The sequence below is a fragment of the Pleurodeles waltl genome, chromosome 1_2 (assembly GCF_031143425.1).
Source record: "Pleurodeles waltl isolate 20211129_DDA chromosome 1_2, aPleWal1.hap1.20221129, whole genome shotgun sequence".
Taxonomy (NCBI): Eukaryota; Metazoa; Chordata; class Amphibia; order Caudata; family Salamandridae; genus Pleurodeles; species Pleurodeles waltl.
In genome coordinates this window covers 728250014-728273547 of record NC_090437.1, presented here as the reverse complement: position 1 = coordinate 728273547, position 23534 = coordinate 728250014, and the positions used below count along the sequence as shown (strand labels likewise).

Sequence of the window (23534 nt, the reverse complement as noted above, 5' to 3'; positions counted from 1 at the left end):
TGAAGTCTCCCCCACTTCAAAGGCACATTTGGGTATAAAACAGGGCCTCTGCCCTACCACCTCAGACACTTGCTGAAGAAGAAGCCTGAACCAGAACCTACATCCTGCCAAGAAGAACTGCCTGGCTGCTCAAAGGACTCACCTGTCTGCTTTCTACAAAGGACTGCTGCCTTGCTGTTGGCCTGCTGGCTTGCTAAACTCTTGTCTGGCTGTAAAAGTGCTCTCAAAGGGCTTGGATAGAGCTTGCCTCCTGTTCCCTAAAGTCTCAGGACCAAAAAGACTTCTTTTTTTCAACTGGACACATTGTGCGCCGAAAAATTCGACACACAGCTTGTTCCGCAGTGAGAAATTCACTGCACGCCGATCCGGAAAGACGCAGATCGACGCGGCGCCTACGGTTCGACCGGAACTTCGATGCACGGCCTCGCCTGGACAACGCCGCCCGACTTCAGAGAGGAAATCGACGCAACGCCTGCTGTGACGAAGGAAATTCCACACACAGCTCCCCGGAACAACGCGCAGCCAGTTAACAAGTCTAGGAATCCACGCACAGACCCTGGGACATCTGGTAATCCTGCGAACCATAGAAGGAGTTGGCCCGCGTGCCAGAAAACGACGCACGTCTTCCCCGAGTGAAAAATAATGATGCAAGTCCGTGTGTGAAGGGGCGAAACCGACGCACACACCATTTTTCTTCCCGCAGAACGACGCCCGTCTCCCCGGTTGAAAAATAACAATGCAAATCCGTGTGTGAAGGGGCGAAACCGACGCACACACCATTTTTCCATGCATCTCCTCCTCTGCGGCCCTCTGCGGAGAATATCCACCTCAAACCAGGTACTTTGTGCTTCAAAGAGACTTTGGCGGTCATTCTGACCCTGGCGGTTGAAATCCGCCAGGGCAGAGTGCCGCGGAAGCACCGCCAACAGGCTGGCGGTGCTTCATGGGCAATTCTGACTGCGGCAGTAAAGCCGCGGTCAGAAAAGGGCAACTGGCGGTTTCCCGCCGGTTTACCCCTGCCCCAAAGAATCCTCCATGGCGGCGCTGCTCGCAGCACCGCCATGGAGATTCCGACCCCCTTCCCACCATCCTGGTCCTGGCGGTAAAAACCGCCAGGAACAGAAGGGTGGGAACGGGTGTCGTGGGGCCCCTGGGGGCCCCTGCACTGCCCATTCCACAGGCATGGGCAGTGCAGGAGCCCCCTAACAGGGCCCCATAATGATTTTCAGTGTCTGCCTAGCAGACACTGAAAATCGCGACGGGTGCCACTGCACCCGTCGCACCCCTTCAACTCCGCCGGCTCCATTCGGAGCCGGCTTCATTGTTGAAGGGGCTTTCCCGCAGGGCTGGCGGGCGGCCTTCTGGCGGTCGCCCGCCGGCCCAGCGGGAAAGTGTTACGACTCGGTCGTCCCATTTCCAGGGGGCGCTGTAAGGGGACTGTCAGAAGCCTGGGAATCACCTTGAACACCTATCTAGAGTCCCTTGCTGACTCCTGTTTGTTTCTCTTTTCTCCATGGTACACTTGTGTAGGACTACATTTGCTTCTTGGGACTGCAAATCCCATAATGCACAGCTTGGTAGTCAGGAAAACCCGGATTCTGTTTCCCATTGTTTTCAATGGGAGAAGTCCAGTTGCTCCTTTTCACTGGATCCTCTCCTCCAGGACTTGCAAGTGTCCGAAACCACACACACCTGAAACCTCTCCTGTGCAGCCCAGCTTGGAACTGCTTATAAGCAGCCATTTCCTCAAGCTCCCCGTCGTGCATCGGACTTCAATTCCTTTGTGTTACAGACCCCATGTCGGATGGTGTTCCAGTTTTGTTCCTGTTCTGTTCCAGCCTGATCCTGTTTCCTGTTTCTCTGCCCTGCTCCTGATTGTTCCAGCCAGAGTCTGCTCCCTACTTCTTAGCCTTGTACCTGTTTGTTTCTTCCAAAGCCTGCTCCCTGTTTCTCTGCCCTGCTCCTGCCTTGTTTCAGCCTGAACCTTCTCTCTGTTTCCCAGTCCTGTTTACTGCTCATTTCCTACTCCCTGTATTCCAGTCCTGTCCTTGCCTGTTCCAGCCAGAGCCTGTTCTCAGTTTCCCAGTCCTGTCTCTGTCTGTCCCAGCCAGAAGTTTGCGCCCTGTTTTCAAGTCCTAGTCCCGCCTTTGCTTCAGCATGAGCCTGTTCCTAGTTCTTGCCTCTGCCTCTTTGTTTGTTCCCTTCTGTTTCTGTTTCTTCTTGGTTCTTTGTGTCTGGTAAGTGTTCTATCAGTCTTCACCAGTGTATACGTGTCCTCCTGTGTACTGGGGTTGGCTCCTGGTTTCCAGGAGGCAATTCCAGCCCCCATCCTTGTCCAGTGTTATACGTTGTATTTTGTGCCTAACAGTGACAGTGTGCTATTGCTGTTTTCTCAGGAATCGCCACTGTGTTTCCAGCTGGACCCACAAGAGCGTGTCCTGTGTATGTAAGTACTATCCTTGTTTGTGCTCTAGGGTCCAGAGACAGAATCACTTCTGCTGCCTCCTTTCTATGGGGCTGGCAGGGTGACTATCTGTAAGAGCAAACTGCACAGAGGCATTGAGATTCCCTGTCACTGTGGGAGGTTCTGCGCCTTACTCTGTGTACAACCCCAGCGTGTTTGTCCACTGGTAATCCGTTTCCTGTTTGTTCACACAAGGGTTGCTCTGCTTTTACTTTCCTGTTTCCTGTGCCTATCCATAGCTGTCCTTTCCGTGTATGCCTTTAGCTGCTCTTCTGCCCCAGTACACTACCTCTGTAGGATATTCGGTGACCTCAAGGGGTGTCCCAACCAAAGTCCTGATCAGCCCTGCCCGAAACCGTGACAGAATGCACGAACCAAATATTTCAAGCTCCCCTGGCAGTAAAGGCACACACAAACCTAAAATGCTTTCCTATCATGTTAAGACACCCCTTTCTAAACCTAGACTTTCTCAGAAGACCTCTAAAAAAGGCCTTAGTTTAAAGGATAGACTTGTTAAAGAAAATCAAAGATTGCAAATGCAGTACTACATTGCGTGGCTTGCTGATTCCTCAATGTTCAGCTATTATAATATATGTGATTATGACCCCCAATCCCTGTCTGTAGAAGAATTACAAAGTAATAATGAGTTTTTGGAGGTTCTATTACCTCAAACAGGGGAGAATGTTCCTAACAGTGAAGGTGCTTTTGCTACTTCTGCACAAGACATTTACTATCAAGAAAACCTGGTTAATTCCTTGCCTCATGCTAGTGCATCCCAGATTCACTTCCAGCACTCTGCCAAAACAAAGAACCCTGACACTGTTCAAGAAGCCACACTACCGATTCCCTTGTTTTCTGTTGAGTGCTTCAGCCCATCTAGGCCAGTTTCTCAGAATTCAAAGTGCAGTGCTGACTCTTATAAAGACCTATCAGTCCCTCAGAGTTTTCAAGTCAGCAGGCTAGACCCTGTATCTAAGGGATCAGTAAAAACTGTGGGATTCCTTAGTTCAACTCAAATGGCTTGTGCTCCTCCCAAATTGGATGATAATATACCAGTCTCAATCCCTAAAAGCTCTGCTAAACCCTTTTCTATTCTGAGTGGGTTTGATAACAATATGGACATACACACTCTAAAAGAGCAGTTTTGGCAGATTAAAAGGCAGATATCAGACTTCTATGATGAATATGTTGTAACATACACAAGAAATCTTGCACATGGGCTCTTTTCATCAATGCATATTTCACTGTTGGCAGAACCAGACATTCTGTTTATCTGTAAGGTAGAAGAAGTAACAGAGCAGCTGATGGAAACTACTGCAAGGCAATTTGAAAACCTGAAAAAAGAAAATGATCACCAGCTTTGGCTCAAAGAACAGTATGCTACTTCATGGACCTCTCCAAAGACTGCTACAGAGCATATTGTCCCTTCTATTATTGACAGTCAAAAGACAGCTCCAGTTATAAATATATCAGCCTCTTTTTCAGACTCTCTCTCAGCTTGTAGTTCTCCAGAGAATATCCCAGTACAGTTGACTGAATATCTGACATCTCTGAGAGAGTTGACACCTCTTGATTCAAAGGATGGATCAGAGTCTTCAGAAGGAAGTGCCTCACCCCCTCTATCAGAACAAATAAAGCCAAAGGAAGAAGAGAGTTCTGATGCAGACTCCAATAGCTGCACCTTAAGAAACCAAGATATGACTTTACTGGAGGTTAATGGCAAGTTGTGCAACAGTGTTGAAGAATCTGAATCTAGTGATGACAGTGGATCCTGCCTTGCTGTGAACAAACCTGCAGATAGTGCTGTTCAAATGGCGCACACACCAGAATTCTCAGATTGTGGGGATACTCCTGCCCTTTCAAACAATATCATAGAATTTTCAGACAATAAAGAGACAGTTCCTGTTTCAAGTGAACTAATGGAATTTTCTAACCATGAAGAAATACCCGCAATTACTAAGAATGTAATGGACTCCTCAGAAAGTTCAAAAATCTCTTCTGTGTCAAAGCAAACCGTGGAGAATTCAGACAAGGAAGAAAGCCAGCAATCTGAAACTAAACAGCCTGTCATAAGAAATGAGAGCCTTCTCCTAGAACTGGACACAGTTGCAGCCTCAACCACTGATCCTGACCTGCTGATCCCTGCCAATGTGTATCCTGTTTCCAGCTCCATGATTAGTGAAGATAAGATCTCTGAGCTACCGGTATCTGATCTTGATGTGAAACCAGCCACACCAATGTCACCTGCTGTGTCCCTGAAACTAAAGACTCCTGAAAACCAGCAATCTGAAACCGAAGTTCAAGTGCTGAAAGATGTAATATTTCCCACTAAGACTAAAGACTTGAATTTGAATCTTGTATTTGAAGATCTGATGATAAGTACTGTTCTTAGTGTTTTATTGCAAGAAACAATCATCAATTCAAAGGCAAGAGCTGAAAATGTAGATACCAATGTAAAGGCGATTTCTGAAGAGACTCCGGTTCCATTTCTTTCCAAAGAACAACCTTTCAGCGTTAACAGAGTTGAAGATCAACTACCTGTAGTAGAAACGCTTTGCAAAGAAACCATTTCTGATACCACGAACACACCACAGAGCACTTGCAATGAAGAAATCTCAGTCTTGTCTGAAGATCACCCTAAAGAATTAGCTTGTGGAAATTCTACATTTTCAGATGTTAATCCGGTTTCTAAAGACTTAAAAACTCTTGTTGATCCTGTGATTGATACTCCGAAGTCATCCAAAACTAAAGAAAAGTCTGACTTTTACATATTTACCTTGAGAACACCAGTTACCCATGTCTCCCCAGTCTCTATGCTTTGCAAACCTCAGACCAAAATCAATGCAAATACTGCTGCAGAAACAGACACATCCTGCTTGTCGGAAGGAGTTACAGACCTTACTAATACGCCAATTATGTCCTCCAAAGAAGACAGTACTGAACAGGAAACTAAAGTCCTAAAGAATACCACCCATGATGCAATTCCAGATCTCCTTGCTCCTGAATCCACTTCACCAGAAACCAACTCCATGCACTCCTCCCGTATCACTCGAACAATAAAGAGGAAAGACATCGGAGCCCATATGGGTATTAATACTTGCTTTGCTCATTGGATGATTCATCTGTGGCAGGACTGTAAACTTATCAACCAAGGTTGGTGTTGGATTTTCTTGCTGTGGCTTTTCCTCTTCAACTTTTTTCAGCCAAAGGATCGCCTTCTCTTCTTGAGCAGACTGGTGGGAGGGGGTATACTGTTACGACTCGGTCGTCCCATTTCCAGGGGGCGCTGTAAGGGGACTGTCAGAAGCCTGGGAATCACCTTGAACACCTATCTAGAGTCCCTTGCTGACTCCTGTTTGTTTCTCTTTTCTCCATGGTACACTTGTGTAGGACTACATTTGCTTCTTGGGACTGCAAATCCCATAATGCACAGCTTGGTAGTCAGGAAAACCCGGATTCTGTTTCCCATTGTTTTCAATGGGAGAAGTCCAGTTGCTCCTTTTCACTGGATCCTCTCCTCCAGGACTTGCAAGTGTCCGAAACCACACACACCTGAAACCTCTCCTGTGCAGCCCAGCTTGGAACTGCTTATAAGCAGCCATTTCCTCAAGCTCCCCGTCGTGCATCGGACTTCAATTCCTTTGTGTTACAGACCCCTTGTCGGATGGTGTTCCAGTTTTGTTCCTGTTCTGTTCCAGCCTGATCCTGTTTCCTGTTTCTCTGCCCTGCTCCTGATTGTTCCAGCCAGAGTCTGCTCCCTACTTCTTAGCCTTGTACCTGTTTGTTTCTTCCAAAGCCTGCTCCCTGTTTCTCTGCCCTGCTCCTGCCTTGTTTCAGCCTGAACCTTCTCTCTGTTTCCCAGTCCTGTTTACTGCTCATTTCCTACTCCCTGTATTCCAGTCCTGTCCTTGCCTGTTCCAGCCAGAGCCTGTTCTCAGTTTCCCAGTCCTGTCTCTGTCTGTCCCAGCCAGAAGTTTGCGCCCTGTTTTCAAGTCCTAGTCCCGCCTTTGCTTCAGCCTGAGCCTGTTCCTAGTTCTTGCCTCTGCCTCTTTGTTTGTTCCCTTCTGTTTCTGTTTCTTCTTGGTTCTTTGTGTCTGGTAAGTGTTCTATCAGTCTTCACCAGTGTATACGTGTCCTCCTGTGTACTGGGGTTGGCTCCTGGTTTCCAGGAGGCAATTCCAGCCCCCATCCTTGTCCAGTGTTATACGTTGTATTTTGTGCCTAACAGTGACAGTGTGCTATTGCTGTTTTCTCAGGAATCGCCACTGTGTTTCCAGCTGGACCCACAAGAGCGTGTCCTGTGTATGTAAGTACTATCCTTGTTTGTGCTCTAGGGTCCAGAGACAGAATCACTTCTGCTGCCTCCTTTCTATGGGGCTGGCAGGGTGACTATCTGTAAGAGCAAACTGCACAGAGGCATTGAGATTCCCTGTCACTGTGGGAGGTTCTGCGCCTTACTCTGTGTACAACCCCAGCGTGTTTGTCCACTGGTAATCCGTTTCCTGTTTGTTCACACAAGGGTTGCTCTGCTTTTACTTTCCTGTTTCCTGTGCCTATCCATAGCTGTCCTTTCCGTGTAGGCCTTTAGCTGCTCTTCTGCCCCAGTACACTACCTCTGTAGGATATTCGGTGACCTCAAGGGGTGTCCCAACCAAAGTCCTGATCAGCCCTGCCCGAAACCGTGACAGAAAGTCAGAATGACCGCCGCGGTCATTTGACTGCGGTACGGTCTTCTGGCGGTTCCCGCCAGGCGGGCGGCTTCCGCCGCCCGCCGGGGTCAGAATGACCCCCTTTGTTTGCTTTTTAAAGACTTAAGACACTTTATATCACCTTTCAGTGATATTTCTACAAATTCTTATTGCATCTTTTATTGTGTTGATCTACAGATATCCAGATAAATATTCTATATTTTTCTAAACATTGTGTGGTGTATTTTTGTGGTGCTATATGGTGTTATTGTATAATTTATTGCACAAATACTTTACACATTGCCTTCTAAGTTAAGTCTGACTGCTCGTGCCAAGCTACCAGATGGTGGGCACAGGATAATTTGGATTGTGTGTGATTTACCCTGACTAGAGTGAGGGTTCTTGCTTGGACAGAGGGTAACCTGACTGCCAGCCAAAAACCCAATTTCTAAAACTTGCCCTTTGGCTTGCAGATCCGTGCCCCCATCACCTAGTGACTTTTATCCTACTAAGCTTTCTCTTTTTTAGCACATTTATTTAACGATATATTTTAAGATGGCTGCCTTAGTTTTAGTTGGGCTATGTTTTAGTTTCACATTGTCAGCGCCACTGCGCTAAGGCATCAATATCAAGCAACAAAGATAAACAAACTGTAGGTGTTCACATTAGGTACTTTCACTCTTCATGCCTTCGAGGGAATTGTTTATATAAATTACAGTCCCAAGCATGTCTTGTTATCTATTGTTTGGGAACAGACCTACGTCAGGGATCCGAGCAGATCTGTAGAAATGCACCTCACTTAGACAGATAGTCAGAGGGATTCCGACCACATGCCATTGCTGCTATCGATGCTGCACATCGTCTTGACGCTGACCCAGTCTTCGTGTCCTTACGGAGTCTGAGCTGGAGACCTCATTCCAAGGTAAAGAGGGTTGCGGGGTTCTTCTCATGGACTTTGCATTGGCAGATTAGGTTTAACACACCTAGCTCTCTTTTAGGTTAGGGATTAGGTTCGCTTATGGTATTTCATGTCATTGCAAGATGGTGGGGGTCTTTGTATTAATGACTCTTGACTTTACCATTCTGTTCATTGCATTATTCATCATCCTTATCATTGCAGATCATGCAACTTATCGTAGATTGCAGTTTTGTTAAATAAAACCTATTGAAACCTTACTGCATCTTCTTCATTGTCTGTGTTTGATTGAGACATGTAGTTCATGTGAGAAAGGGGTACTCTCCGTTTAACCACGACATTCCATGAGATGTCACACTCTAGAGTCCATGCGTTAAGGCTGCCACACATCACCTTTTACTGTTTGGGTTTTTGGCGAGGTGCTGCTTGTGAGCTGGGAGGGTTGGGACGAAAGTTGCAACTTTTTATAGGACAGGAATTGTCTCCTACAAAAATAGGTACTGTCATCCCTAAACCAGCAGTCTTGCCTAGTACAAGAGTCAAACTACGACAAAACCAGCACCTAGAGAAACCCCAGGGTGACACGTCCACACTTTACAAGAACCGCCTGACTGACTGATAGATTGTAGAGCTGAGTGGGATACAGTCTTCAGTATCTGATACAGGTATTTTGAATTCCTGGTCATGGCATTTGTTTTGTCTAATTGATATTCCTGTAGCATTCCATTGTTTTGTCAATTACATTTTCAGAGATGTATCAGCTCTTTACGTGGTCATTTACCCTACTGACATCTTAATATTTTCACAATCTCTTAAACACTGAGAACATGTCAGATAAGTTTTGAAGAGACAAGGAGAACATTCCTTGTTTGCTAAAATGGAAACATATATATTTCAAATTGCTTAAGTGTTTTTGGGCTCACCATCTATGATAAAGGAAGATATATGGTCTAAAATAGAGATAGGGCAGTACAGGATTTGCCACATCCTATATCTGTAAAAGAACCTCAAAGGTTTCTGGGATTCAATAATTTCTATAAACATTTTGTGAAAGGGTTCTCACAGATGTGAGGCCTATCTATTGTTTTAAACAAAAGGGAGTCCTATTTAATTGTGGAAATGATCAGGAGAAGGCATTTGAAAGAATTAAATGAGCCTTCACAACTGCCCCTGTTCTGAAGCATCCAGACAGGGAATTACTCTTTATCCTAGTCTTTATCCTAGAAAAGGGTGCGTCTTCTTTTACAGTTGGAGCAATTCTGTCCCAAAAAAGATTCAAATGCAGGGGTTGTATTCTGTAAAAGATGCTTTGTCTCATTGGTAACATTACTTGTATGGTGCTCAACCTAAGACTACAATTTGGACAGATCATAAAAATCTAGTTTACCTCAAGTCAATGAAATGCATGAGCTCAGGATATACTATGTGTCCTATCTTCTTTTTCAGGTTCAACTATGAGATCATGTATAGACCCCATAACAGACAGAGAAAAGCAGATGCTTTGTCTAGACAAAGAGATGTGAAAAAAACAATTATCAATTCTCCTTCAATTTTGGCCACAACAGGAAGAATGAGAGGAGGTGAAGAGAATTTGTTAAATTCCTTAAACATAACTATCAGTCTCTCAATGTAAAAGAATGGATTGTATGAAGTCTGGAACACTGACAAAGAAAAAGTACACGATAGATAACGACATTTTGTGGCACAAAGGAAAGATCTACATTCCAGATTCAAAAATAACTAATCATTAAATGGGGACATGCATCCCTGGTAGCATGATATTCAGGAATTCATAAAACATAAGGCTTGAAAATATACCAATATTAGTGGCCACAAATAGGGAGAGGGCATTGAGACATTTGTAAAACTATGCAGAATCAGTTCAGAGAATAATGTCCCTTTGTGGTTCTTATTTTACAAAGAATATTCTTATGAGCCTGTGGTGGGATCTAATGATGTTACTTTGAAAATACCTGCTTTTATTTACTTGTCCTATAGAGGGAAATGCTACCACTTGGGACTAATGTGTTTTTACACCCAAAATTAACGGTTGGCAAAACAACCAGGGAAAATATGATAAAAGTAATATCAACCTATTTGAATAATATAGCGCGTAAAACAGAATAACTCTTTTTTTCTGCTTTCCTCTATGGTAGGTGAATTTTACAAATTTGGAAAATGCATTAGAATTCTGCCAAAATAGTAATCTACTGTAAATTACCATGAAACACCAAAACAAAAAACATACATCAGCAGAATTTCACAGTTGCAGAATAAATGGATCAGCATATTGTTTCACTTATTTTTTAAACAAATTAAAATTCTGTCAAATATGTATATGTTTTGCCTCTCTCACTTTGATTAGTAGAAAGAAGTCATGGCTGAATTAAATCTCAACCTCCGATAACTGAAAGGAACACTCATCATAATCCCAGAATCAAGTTACTTACACCTAATAATGTTTTTCAACTGTTTTTAAACCTTTTTATGTTTAAGAAGAACCTTACTATAGAGAACCCTAGTCCATCTGACCAACAACCCCACATTGTGTGTTAGTCTCTACGTACACACCCACTTTCTCCTACAAATGACTAAACTATTGTATGCTTTGGAAAAGTGCAGTACTGTGTTACAATGTTACTAAAGCTGCCTGGAATATGTTTTCTTTCCTACTCAAATTCTTAGAGCAAAGGTGTTCCGAAGCTAAATATAGGTTCCTTATGGGAAACTTGCACTATTAACTGAATAGCCCTTTGGGTACACTGTAATGTTTCATACTTGTTTGTCCAAATAAGCATAAAAATGTGAACTGTGAATTCAATACAAGAACGTACATGTGCTGCTAATAAATACAAAAAAAAGTTGTGTTTCCTAATCTGATTTCTCATTATGTCAGTACTCTTCAACATGTAAATCCAAGCCTTTTTGAATCTCATTCCACCACAGAGCATTGTGTCCTATTCGCTGAATCAACTCAATGGCTCTAAAGAGTGCAAATGGTTAACTAATTACCTTTAGTCCTCACACGTAAAAGAGATATCATTCCAGAGTTAATCTCCTGCTACCCACTCAATGTTTTGCATTATTCATTTATAAATTTCTAATCAAGAGTTGAATACTCCATATTAACTTTTAATTCTGAAATAAGTGTGTTTATCCATGAGGAAGTTTCCTATAGATTGCTCTTCCATAAGCTGATTCATTTAGGGCTTGCAAAGAAATAAATGTTGTTATTGGTTCACCTATTCATTTATTACCTTTGTTTTATGCTTGATAGGTGAACGTCTGAAATTTACACTGAAAATGTAACTGAAATATTGTTTTACACTGCATCCAATGGATAGCCATGAAGAGTTGTACACTGAGAGGAGGTTTGGATCCTCATTACCAGGCTGTCAGTCTTCAGACCTCCAGCCTCAAGGTCCTCAGACCACCAGCCTCACGGTCAGACCGCCGCACTCCAGGAGGTCTGACCGCCATATTACAACGCTGGCAGTCCGACTGGCTCAAGACCGCCGTCCCCGCCAGGAACATTGTTACCGATGGGCTGATGGAGGTTGGATTCATGGTCAACCACAGTGGCACTGAACTCATTGCCGCTGTGCTGATTAAGAATCCGCTTTCTGCAGCCTATCTATGGTGGTCTCACTGCCATGGAAAGGCAGGCGGGAAGCCACTGCCGGGGGCCAAAGTGGGGCCCCTACACTACATGTGACCATGTTGTCAGCAGTGCAGGAGCCCCCCTTCCCAGTATCCTTGGAATGCACACTGCTATGCATACAGTGCGCATTCCCAAGGTGCTGGTGTACTATGGTATTGGCCTTGGCTCCCTTAGGGGAGCCGAGACCAATACCGTTGCCCAGTTCCCGCCAGTCAGCCCGGCGGAAATGTCATAATACAATGTTCCCACCGGTTAGGCCAACAGGAACAATGTAATATGATGGGGGGATGCCGCCGGCATGACGGTGGCGTCCTCCCCGTGGCATTGGCTGCCCTGTGGTGGGACCTCCAATGTCATAATGAGGCTCTTGATAAGGTGGTTAATTTCCTAACTTTCAAAGGTACAACCAGATGTGTTATCCTAGGTTTCCAACTTGAACACTAGGCCATGAGTTAAAGGGCAAATTGGATTAACTTTCTTTACCTCAAGCAACAAGTATATTTAAAATAAATGTGTAATAAAAATTTAAATCATAATCACCGTTTATTGCTCTGATTACATTTCCCTTCTCCCTTTGCCCATTTCACCCTGGTGTCAGCAATATGATTTCAATGGGACTTAAGCACTATTCAGGTCTGTTTACAACAACTCATATTTAATGTGCCCCTACTGCAATAAAGGTGTTCTCTGTAAAAAATGTTTTCTATACACTTTGTTATACTGAACAAAGAAATGGTTCATTCGTGGCAGTAGAGCATATCTTCTTTGATCCCCTTATCACTCCACATATTGACCCCTACTATCAAGAAATTAACAAAAACATATCTTACAATTAGCCCAATGTATTAAATTCAGCTTTCTTACCTTTTTCTTTTCTCTGTGAGTTTTGATTTATTAAACCAAGGAGTAATAAAGTTTGCAGTGTACTGAACAAAAACGTAAGCTTGTTCGCCTGGCGAGATCAAATACCAACTACTGGCAGTGTTTAATTTGCAAAGACATATTAAGGAACAGTGTTCTTATAAACACAAATCCTAAAATGAGGGCTGCAGTATATGGGCTAATCTAGAATATATTATTCAAAAGTGACCTTTTGTAAAAGCACATGTAATAGCTGTAGAAAATGCTGCCTGGGTGTTCCTCATTTATTGAAAGCTTTACTAACCAGTGGAGGAATTGTGTACATTTTTAAAGGTTTGTCATATTGTTTATGACTATTTAGATAGATATACATGTTTTCTATGGTATGTGCTCTTTTGACAAAGGCTGAGTCATTAATTTGATAAATGTCCTCTGCTCTTTCAATTTGTCAAAGCAGACTGAACTGCTTGAAAATCAACAATGGGGCAAGTGACATGGAAAACTGTAGTAAGTTAAAGGAAATTATGTATGCTGTAATATTCACATCAAATGGTTCTCTACTAAACGTTAGGAGCAAATCATTATTTTAAAACTGCAAAAACAGCATGTGTAGACTACTGAGTAACCCATTAATCATCTGTAGATCATGAGTAGCAGAATATGTAACCCTTAAACTATAATAATACATTTTCATATATAGGATCTTGGCTTTCTCCAAACAGTTGTAAACAGATTGAACACAGTGTGCAATAAGGGTTTACCATATATCTGTGGGTAGTTGTTAATGTAGACTAGGTTTCCCGTTAAAAGTACAGTATAGGGTCAATGTTGCACATAACACATGTTTGCTACACATAATGAGTTGCATCTGTTATGGCATTAATGATGCTTCATATTATTCTGAGCAATGTTTTACTTACTTTCAGGCCTCTAATGCCATAATGGTGTATAGTACATATAGGTGGTCATTACGACCTCAGCGGTCTTTTCCGAAGACCGCCGAGGGACCGCCGTACAGAAGACAGCCAGTGCTGGCGGTCTTTCGCACGGGCCATTATGACCGTTGGCAGCGCTCCGTCCTTTTACGGACGGAGAGCCGCCAACAGCCATACTGGCGGCAGGCGGGGAAGTGGAGGTAGCTCCACCTCCACCGCCACACCAACAGAACACCGCCCAGCGAATCACATCCTGTGATTCGCTGTGGCGGTGTTCTGTTGGCGTGGCGGTGTCGGCGGAGCTGCCCCCATTGGTCCCGTTCCCTCCCGGAGGCTCACCGGAACAGGTAAGGTGATCGTCCGTTAGGGAAGGGGGGTGGGGGGTGTTGTGTGCATGCATGGGGGTGTGCGTGTGTGTATGTTGAGGGGGCGTGTGAGTGCATGCATGAATGCGGGGGTGTTGTGTGTATGTGAATGAGTGCGTGCATGAATGCCGGGGTGTTGTGTGTATGTGAATGAGTGTGTGCATGAATGCGGGGGTGTTGTGTGTATGTGAATGAGTGCGTGTATGCCTGCGTGCGTGTATGTGTGTATGTGTGTAGAAATGTTGGGGATCGGGGTGGGGAGGGGGGTCCTGCCACCTTTGGGGGGTGGCAGGGGTGGTGGGGGGGTAGGGGAGGGAGTCGGGGTGGGGGTGGGGGTGGGGAGTGGGGGTGACCCCTATCAGTTCCAGGGAAGGGATTCCCTGGCACTGATAGAGCTTACCGCCATGGATTTCATGGCGATCCCAAACTGCATGAAATCCATGGCGGTAAGCCGGGTCAGGCGGGTTGTGATACCGCCGGCGGTATAGTGAGGACCGCCGGGCTGAAGACCCAGGTCTCCAGCCCGGCGGGCGGAACGGTGAAGCGGCGGTTGGCCATGGCGGTAACCGCCATGGTCAAAATCTCATTTTTTAGACCTCCAGCCTGTTGGCGGTCTTACCGCCGCTTCACCGCCGTCCGCCAGGGTCGAAATGACCCCCATAATGTGTACAAAACAAACTAGGATGATGTCATCAGTGATGCCATCAATTATGTCATTTGGAATATCCTCAGTGATGTCATAAATGATGTAATATGTGCAGTCGAGGCTCACAGGTCGCCGAGTGGGCGGGGTGGTGCACAGGAGGGCCGGGGGGGATTAACGACACCACACATTAAAAAAATACATATTAAAAAAACACTTAAATGCGCTCCCGCGACGCTCCGTTCCTCTGCTCTTCTGTCTCCTCCAGCACAGACTCCCAGCCTTCCCTGCAGCCAAACCTGATGCTGCTCAGAGCAGCGTCAGGATTGGCAGGGAGCACCCAGCCAGGGCTCTCCTATGCAGACTGGGAGCCTGTGCAGGCTCTCTCCAGCCCAGAAACTGTGTTGCTGGGCTGGAGAGACCCTTCTGCGCATGTGTGTTTGGCCAGCCCGAGACAGCTCTCCAAACATGCATGCACAGTCATTGCTCACATAGTTTATTATAGTTTTTGTGGAAAAGGTTTGCAGCTGCCACTGCTGGTGGGGGAGTGATGCTCCTTCGCCCATATGGAGGAGCTGCCCCTGAATATGTGAGGTACTAAGCAATGCACAGTGTTTGGCTAGTATAGTTAACTTTGATAACTATAACTGGTGTTCAGTTGAAACGTTAGTGTTGTCACTGACATATTTATCTAATTAGAACAATATGTTAACCTTTGTTTTTTTCAGTGAATTTCTAAGTTTCTTTTTAAAACAGATATAGAGCTTTTTATCACACCTGACTATAATGTAATTTTAACATTTGTTTTTTTCTGTGAATTTCTAGGTTTTTTTTAACGTAAAGTAATATTTTATTACCATACATAAACCCAACCCCCCACAGACAGCCAACCCTACATTGCACACTGCCTTTTGTCGAGCGCAGTGTGGAATTGGCCTCAGGCTGCCACCTAGAGGCAACCAACCCCAAATCACACATGACCTTTGGTCATGTGTGACGTGAGGTTAGCCGTAGGGCGGAGCTTGCAGCCTGGCCAGGCATCTAAATCATAGCAGGCAGTCAACCCCACGCTAAGCATAGCCTTTGGTCATGCACAGAGGGGAGTTGGCCACAGGGCTTGGCCTGCTGTGAGGACCTGTGGCCAAACCCCCAGCAGGTTGCCTGTCCCATGCTGTACACAGCCTTTGGCATGTGTAGCTTATGGTTGGCTTTCATGGACCGGGGACCCCATTCCCTGGAGCTAAAACATATTTATTATGGGGCGGTGGAATGTAGCCCCTCAACCCTTAAATGGGCCTGGGGCCCCATCCTCTGGGGACAGCAGTGTACTACCCATGAACAGTTACTCAATCAGTGGTCATGGCAGTGGAGGCTCAGCGAGGTCCAGAACTAACTGCTGCATCCTGTATCGAACTAGTGTCCTTCATCATTGTCTCTCTTGCTGTTAGTCAAAGCATGGGGATGAAAAATCTGTTGGAGTTGCCAAAAAATAAGTGCTGGTACCCAGGGCTGGTAATGGAAAAAATATATAATCCGGGATCCCAAAAATGAGAGGACAAAGAGTTGAGTCATGAGAGGAAAAGTCATAAGGAGTGGAGGTTGACAGTCAATTTACACATTTATTTCTCACGACTCTGCACTTAAGAAACTGTCAACAAGGACAAGTATGATAATAGATCTGTTCTGGCTTAATTAAAGGGTCACAAACAGACTGCATTTTAAAATATGCTGTAGGTCAAGGCACCTGTTACAGGTATCATTGTGTACTCAACAATGTATAAGATATTATAACAGTAAAAGCACAAATGTGGTTAATTCACTTACTGGATAAATATACGTGAAGACTAGTCATAGGTCTGGCTCATCATAAATTACTAATGAGGGTTAATATACCTGCTGCAAGACACAAGTATCATGCAGGTTGCAGAGTTGTATTGTATCTAGACAGCTCAGTGGTTACTGGTTTTGCTCATTGTGTTCATGTTTTACCTGCAGATCACAAGTTATAATCCCTGTCATAGCTCATTGATTTACAAACCAGCATCACTTATAGTTTTTTTCTCAATATTTTGTTAGTATAGGGTTTATAAAAAATAAAAAAACTTATTAGTAAGTGCAGTACCTATGGTTATTAACATAATTACTCGTATAGGCAGATATGTCCAACATTCTTACAGTGCATGTGTATCTCTCATAAATAGAGCTTGGAAAAATCAAATCCTTCCCCCAAATCACGATTAATAAATAGCACGCACCAGGGAAGTGGCTAGCTGAATGCATGTGTTTCCTTGATGGCATAGGCATCATGAAGCTGAAGCTCCAGTTATCCCCCCGCCAGCATGAGACTCAAAAAAAGGGAGTGCAAAGGCTCTTTAAGTAAGGCTTTTGTCTTGGGCCCAAGCTGACAATGAAGGTAAGCGTCCTTCTACAGGTTGCTTCTCTAAACACAAAGCATACAAATTGCATGCACTCCTGCCTTTTTTCCCAGTGTTGTCAAACCGCGTTGGGACAAAGTCAGCAAATTTTACTGAGGGTTCCCAGACAGGCTCAATATTTTTTGCGAGTTTCAGGTTTCGGATTATTTCTCTAAATCCTAGCCCTGCTTGTGTTCACCGCTTGCAAACTCCGGCACAATTATGCTGTTTCCTACCCCTGCCTCTTTTGTTGCTTGAATGTATAATAACAACGTGATGATCCGGACACTGAAAACAAAGCACTGTTTGAGCTGCACCACAATTGAAGTGCAATTCCGAATTCCACTGCAGACTGCATAAAGATCACCATGAGTTATGCACATTGCCTTGCATGTCCTGATGCATTCTCTTCTAAGTTTACCAGTGAAGAAACTGAAGAGGTAGATGCAAAGTTTCAATTGAAATGAATTTCAGTGCCTTCCGAGGGATGCTGGGAGAAGCCACGAGCAGAACTATTTACTTGCTATACCAGGCGTCGATATTTTAATCTTCAGAGGTCACTAGAGTGCATCCATTGATGATCTACTGCTCCCATGTACTATTTAATACAATGCTTTTTTTTTCACAGGAAACAAAACAAGTGTGACAAACGGCAAGTGTGTGCTGACAAACAGTTTCCCTCCATTATCTCTTGAGGCAGCCCTTCTTTACAGCAGAGCTTCTCAGCCTGAAAGAAGAGCATGTCCCTCTAATGTTCAGAGAAAAGATACCAAAGCCTCTTCCTTTTTTCTCCACCAGCTGCACGAGAGTAGATATGTGTGGTTAGGCTATGAAGTTCCTTTGTCTTTTCATAGCTGCTCTACCTCCGCCGCGAGGTTGTGTTGTTGTGGAATGCATTATGTGTCAGCGCAGGAACCAGCTGGGCAGCTGATATGAAACCGTAGGCTGGGTAGAGGGTTTTCTGCTGTACATCAGCACCGCTAACAGCCTGAGCGAGCGTCTGCAGGCTACTGTTTCTTCACAGTTGCCTCTCGGAGTGGGGGCGGGGTGTTAATTCCGATCTGCTGCGCGGCGAGCAGAGGGTTGAGGGTATGATTATATACACGTTAACATGCCATGTACGCATGCACTGTAGACGTGCCCATCTTTAATCTGCTGCCCTCTCTCAAGCAGGGCTGTGGATGAATCAGACTAGAAATGTCGCCAAATTGTCATCTGTAGCAAAACACTCCAAACTTTCCTTAAATGATCTGCCACAAAATGCACTGTAACCGCCAGCCTAAACTACCAGTCTCCCGAAATAATCCAGTAACATTTAGGAATGCCCTTTTGGGTGAAATGTGGAAAAACAACTCCTACAAATGAAGCTTCTCCGTCTGTTCAGAAGGCTTCAGATTGCATGTCTTGTCTTATCAAAGAATTAGGTTCCCTCTCATTTGACCTCTTTGTCTGTGTCTTTCTGAAACGTCCATATTTGGCGTAATCGACATTTGTCTAATCTCCTTACAAATTGAAAAATTAAAGAAAGTGGATTCATGTTGTTAGATGCCGAAGTGATAATACGCCTGCATCCTCTCCCGCATTCTCAGGACTGTTGTGGATCATTGTTATTTGCTCTCCTTCCATCCGTTCACAGGCTACCATCCCCCGCCATGAGCTGAGAGTGGCATGCCATCCAATAGAGAACTATCGACCAGGTGATTTGTCATGATTAACTCGCAGGTTTTGTACCCTGGAGGTAAGAATATGCTCAGCTTTTCTCACAATTAATACTTTTGTGCACATCCCCTATTTAATGCTCATCAGAGTAAAAACTTGAAGGGACACCTGTTTCAGAACATATGCCGTAAATTATTTCTGAAAAAGACTCATTTGTGCTTTGTATGTAGAAGATCGGCGCAAGGGGGAGAGTGGTACATATTAGTAAGAGGTGACAGAGGGCAAACTAGGAAGGGAGGGACGGGTGAGCGGGCCTTGTATACCACAGATGTGGATTTTCAGGACACGGATGTTAGATATCTGCGCTGCCTTAACTCTTCGAACCACGCCACATCACAGTGTGTAATCTGTGATCCAGCAGCAACCGGACCTATCACAATGGTCTACGTGCATTGTCATATCTACAAAATTCCCCTGATTTACAAAAAATGTTTGCTTTAACCTGCTCCAGTTCTCCTAGGTGTCAACACCACACTATATCAAATACCCAAATAAATGGAAAACTTAAACTACAGCTGCAGTAGTACAACCATGATCTCACTTTTATGCAACAGCATGCAGATAGCCTCATAAATCCTCTAGCTTTGAAGATTTGGAAAGAACAGCAGAGCAAATAAGTCTGTTTAAGTGGGGCTTGAGCTGTTCCTGAATAGTATGATAAATTCAAGCGATTTCCTTTCGTATAACTTTTGACATCAGACACAGAGAACGTCTCTCAACTCGCTCACTCAAACGACACTGAGCAGCAGTGACTGGGCGTTCCTTTTCAATCTAAAATATAACAGGCACATTTTGAAAACCAATAAAGTGCGTAAACCGAAAGAAATTAACCTCAGGTATTTGCTGCTGTGGCCAACATGTTCACAAATATAAAAATATCACCAAAGTGGATGTACGGAATCTGACATTTATATTTTCAACACATAGGCTATACGTTCAGTATCTATCCATCTATCTATCTATCTATCTATCTATCTATCTATCTATCTATCTATCTATCTATCTATCTATCTATCTATCTCTCTAGATATCTATCTCTCTATCTATCTATCTATCGATCTGTATATATATATATCAACAAGCGCTGAAATAATCAGAATCTAATTTGTACCTAGTATAAATCTAGCAAAATGTAGGAAAAACGAAACACACTTTTTTGGCAACCAAGAATTCCGTGCAATCAAACATAGTATAACAGATAGCATTAATAACTAATACAGGATGCTGCAATCAGCACATTGCACAAAATCTGATCACATTTCTAATGTGTGCTTAATTAATGTAAGAAACCGTCTGTGGATAAGATAGCACATTGTTAAAATATATTCGAACTAGCCTACTAAAGGGAAGGCCAAGTGCTAACGTAGGACTTGTTCAGCTAAGCAGAAAATAAAGCAACTTTATTCACGATGCAGCAGGCCAGGTCCAGGAGTCACTAACATTCATCTCCATGCCTTTCCCGCGGACCAAGGTCTGCTTGGTGCATGGCCGTTCTGCAGCTACGAGGTTAATTGATGTCAATGTCACACTGCTGGAAGTAAACGCTATATATTGGTTAACCTGCATAAAAGTCTCTAACTATGCGGAAGAGAATGCGTATTTATACTCAAGCAACCATAAAACTGTATGCTCTGAGATACAAGTCTGTGTTACAGTACACAACAGGCAACGATTACTGCTCAGCTTAAACACAAAAAATATCTTGTGATTACCGGGGACATTTCCAATTAGAAATAGCTTGCTTGGCTTAACATCCCATGAAAGAGCCACGATATCCTGTTTTCAGCATCTTCACCGCGCAGTAATTAACAAATCTGGTCAGCAAAAACATGAAAGGGGTCCAACTATGCACGGAAAACACCAGGTCAAACACTGCACTGCAGGGAGCACGACCGGTGCATACCTCCAACATAGGTATGAAGAAAATGCCTTTTTTTTTTACTCCAAACCGCGTTTTCTTATTACATGTTTCACTCGTCATTCAGATCGGCATGATATTAAGAATTCACTGTCCGTTACACCATCCTTTGGCACAACTACTTCGAGAATAGGTGTGGGAACCGACTTTTATTCGTGTAATTTACGTCCCCAGGTTGAGAAAGGAGCGAGGATAACACAACTTAGCCGCCTTTGTCTGTACTGATTGTTTTCCATTGTGGCATGGGTGCGCACACAAGAGACAGGCAACCTCGCCGCGCAATCCCTGCTGCCCTAGACATGTAATTAAAAGCCACCTTGCAGGCTGCTCTTGAGGACAAACACTGAGATTCTGAATTGAGCCGCGCGCATTCCTTCAGTGCATCCGTACTGAAGTAACAGCGTTAGCATTCACGCACACTCTCTGCCTACTTGAAGATATGTTTACTTCTGCCCCTGTCCCAAAAAACACACTTAGGGTTAAAGCAGCAGTAATGTTAACATACATGATCTGATCTTGTTAGTTTTAATCGTTTCCCAAACATTAAGCGTGAGGCTTCTAGACGCAGCCGTCTGTATGACTGCACGTCAATGGAGCACTTACCTTGAAAGGGCGCGAGCACACTTTAAAAGCTCCCGTGCATTTCGAAGGCTGCATTCAGGCATCAGTTCGAGTACATTCCGAAAAGATGGACTTGAGCGGCAGCAACGCCGACTCACTCACTGTTTCTTGTTGCTTCACGCACTGTGAGCCACTAGCGTCTGGGCTGATTTTTAGTTTCCCTTTCAATGCCTCCCAGAGAAGCTTCCCTTAAAGGAACAGTGACCGTACACATCGTTCACAGAAGGTAATTCAGAAGATCAACATATTTGTTCTGGTATCCACTGTAATTTCCAACACAGTTTAAAAGATTCTCTTATGGGGCATAAAATGCAAACACAAAAATGTTTGATAAAATTATCAGGGCGTGGACTTTGGATGGTTTTGCAAGTATTTGCTTTTTACTATTGTGCTGAGATCTGACATGAAGTCTCGAGATAAGAATGCCTGCTATACAAAAATATTTTGGGACAGGACAGAATTCGGGCAAGTATGAGAGCGATTTTATTTGTCTATTGACTTGCCCTGGAAGGAGACATTTTAAGCTGGAGAAAAAATGAAGTTAACGTAAGCAACATAGCTCTTTCCATAAACACTCTTCTTCCATCCTTAATTATCATGACAGGAAACTACTTTGACAATGGAATAAAATTAGCCCCAAGCTGTGAGATATAAATCATACGATGGCTGGATATTTGGCTGGTAGTTGCAAGATAAAGCAATGACTTCTTCCAACGCACGTCGAGGTGCGACGCCGTCAGCTACTAACACGCTACACCCAATCCGGGCACACATTCATCCAATGCCATGGTTGTCCATGGGTGCATGCGTTGCCACTTTCCATTATAACAGCCCTGTTCTGACCCCACTCCTGTTAGGAGGTCTGGTGTTTGCATTTTGCCCCGCTTTCCTCTTTTCACAAGTCCTGTAACTGTACTCTTGGACCTCAGCTGAATCTTGCCCCTTATGCCGCCCCCCCCCCGTCTTTCCATGTCTTGACACTTTTAAAGCATTGCCAAAATGGCCGTAGCCACGGGGGTCATTTGAGGGTCCGGCCAGCTCCACCCCCACCTCCACGATCCAGGCCGCTGACAGCATTCGTGAAAAATAGGTTTAACTAAACACACTGCTTTCGCATTTAACTGCCCTGGAAGTAAAGGGGCTGCAGCACCCCCAAGATAACCATGCTAGTGTTCAGAAGTTACATGAGCACTAAACCCCCCTTAAAATGTGATTTTATCTTGTCACATTTGCTGTGCATTAAAAAACAGATGTCAATGCCAGGCTACCTTTTTGTTTGCTCTCTTCCTCTGACTGCATGTGAGATATTTTTGTAAAGTAAACTATGTGATAATCTCACTGAGGTACGGGGAGCGAGAAAAGAAAGACTGAAGGGTGTCATCTCTTCCCAATACACAACTACATGTAAATGGTTCCAAATGAACTGTACACATACTTTAAAATAATTCAACAGTTACGAAAGCACAAATGAAGCACAGTTTGTTTTTGAATTCTGAAGTGTGACGGAACCAGTGATTTTAATAAGATGAAAACAAATCTTGGTGATGCACTAATGATAACTATTGTAGTGTACTGTATTACACTGCAGCATTTATATAGCACTTACCACCCTTATGTGGGACACTTTAGCGGTTATCTACATGGGCAGCAAGCTATGCCGTATTGGGTGAGTGGATGGAAGGGTTTTGTCCTTGTTTCATGACCCTAAATGGGAAGTGGTTTGATGTTGTGCATGTTGTTGCGGTTATTGTGTTATGGGATGTGGAGCAGTATGATGGATAATGATATGTGAGAGACAGAGATGCAGTATATGGTTCTTCAATACACTGGGAGGTTTCAACAGCTTTGCAGGTCCCTTTATGGTGTTTCTTTTGATTAATTTCAGCCTAACTGGTTACTGCACTGGGTTGTTCAGTCAGAAACTTTGTGTATACTTATGTGCCTGAGCTGGCAAGGATGGAGGGAGCGAGAAGTGGAGACTTCTGCTTGGATGAGCATTGTTACTATCATCCAAAATCTGAGTGTCATTGTGAGATGTAAATAACTAGTCACAGTGCGTACATATTTGGGACCTGTAGTGACTAGTAGTCTGTGACAGACCTCTTCAGTCATTTCTTCCCTGTTCATTTGGTTATCAATGTTTTGTTGACTGCACAGTACTGATGGTCATTTTTTGTAGCAGTTACATTTTATGTCAGTGTAAGAGGTGTAAGTTACAACAACATTGCTCGATGCAGCATACAAGTGGTTAGTGTCTTGGAGGCCAAGCAGGTCTCTTGAAAAAGTAAGTCATCTCTTGCATGGGGTTGATTTTCCAACATCTATCTGT

At 44.0% G+C, this 23534-nt stretch overlaps 1 protein-coding gene across 1 annotated transcript in view; it reads right to left on the bottom strand.

Moving 5' to 3' along the window:
• The window catches only part of GUCY1A1 (guanylate cyclase 1 soluble subunit alpha 1), a 465791-nt gene extending 444417 nt beyond the window's left edge, over positions 1–21374 (bottom strand). Inside the window, exon 1 of the mRNA XM_069243102.1 lies at positions 21188–21374. The gene's annotated coding sequence lies outside the window, so the exon portion shown is untranslated. The remainder of the gene's footprint in view (positions 1–21187) is intronic.
• Positions 21375–23534: the final 2160 nt, after the last annotated feature.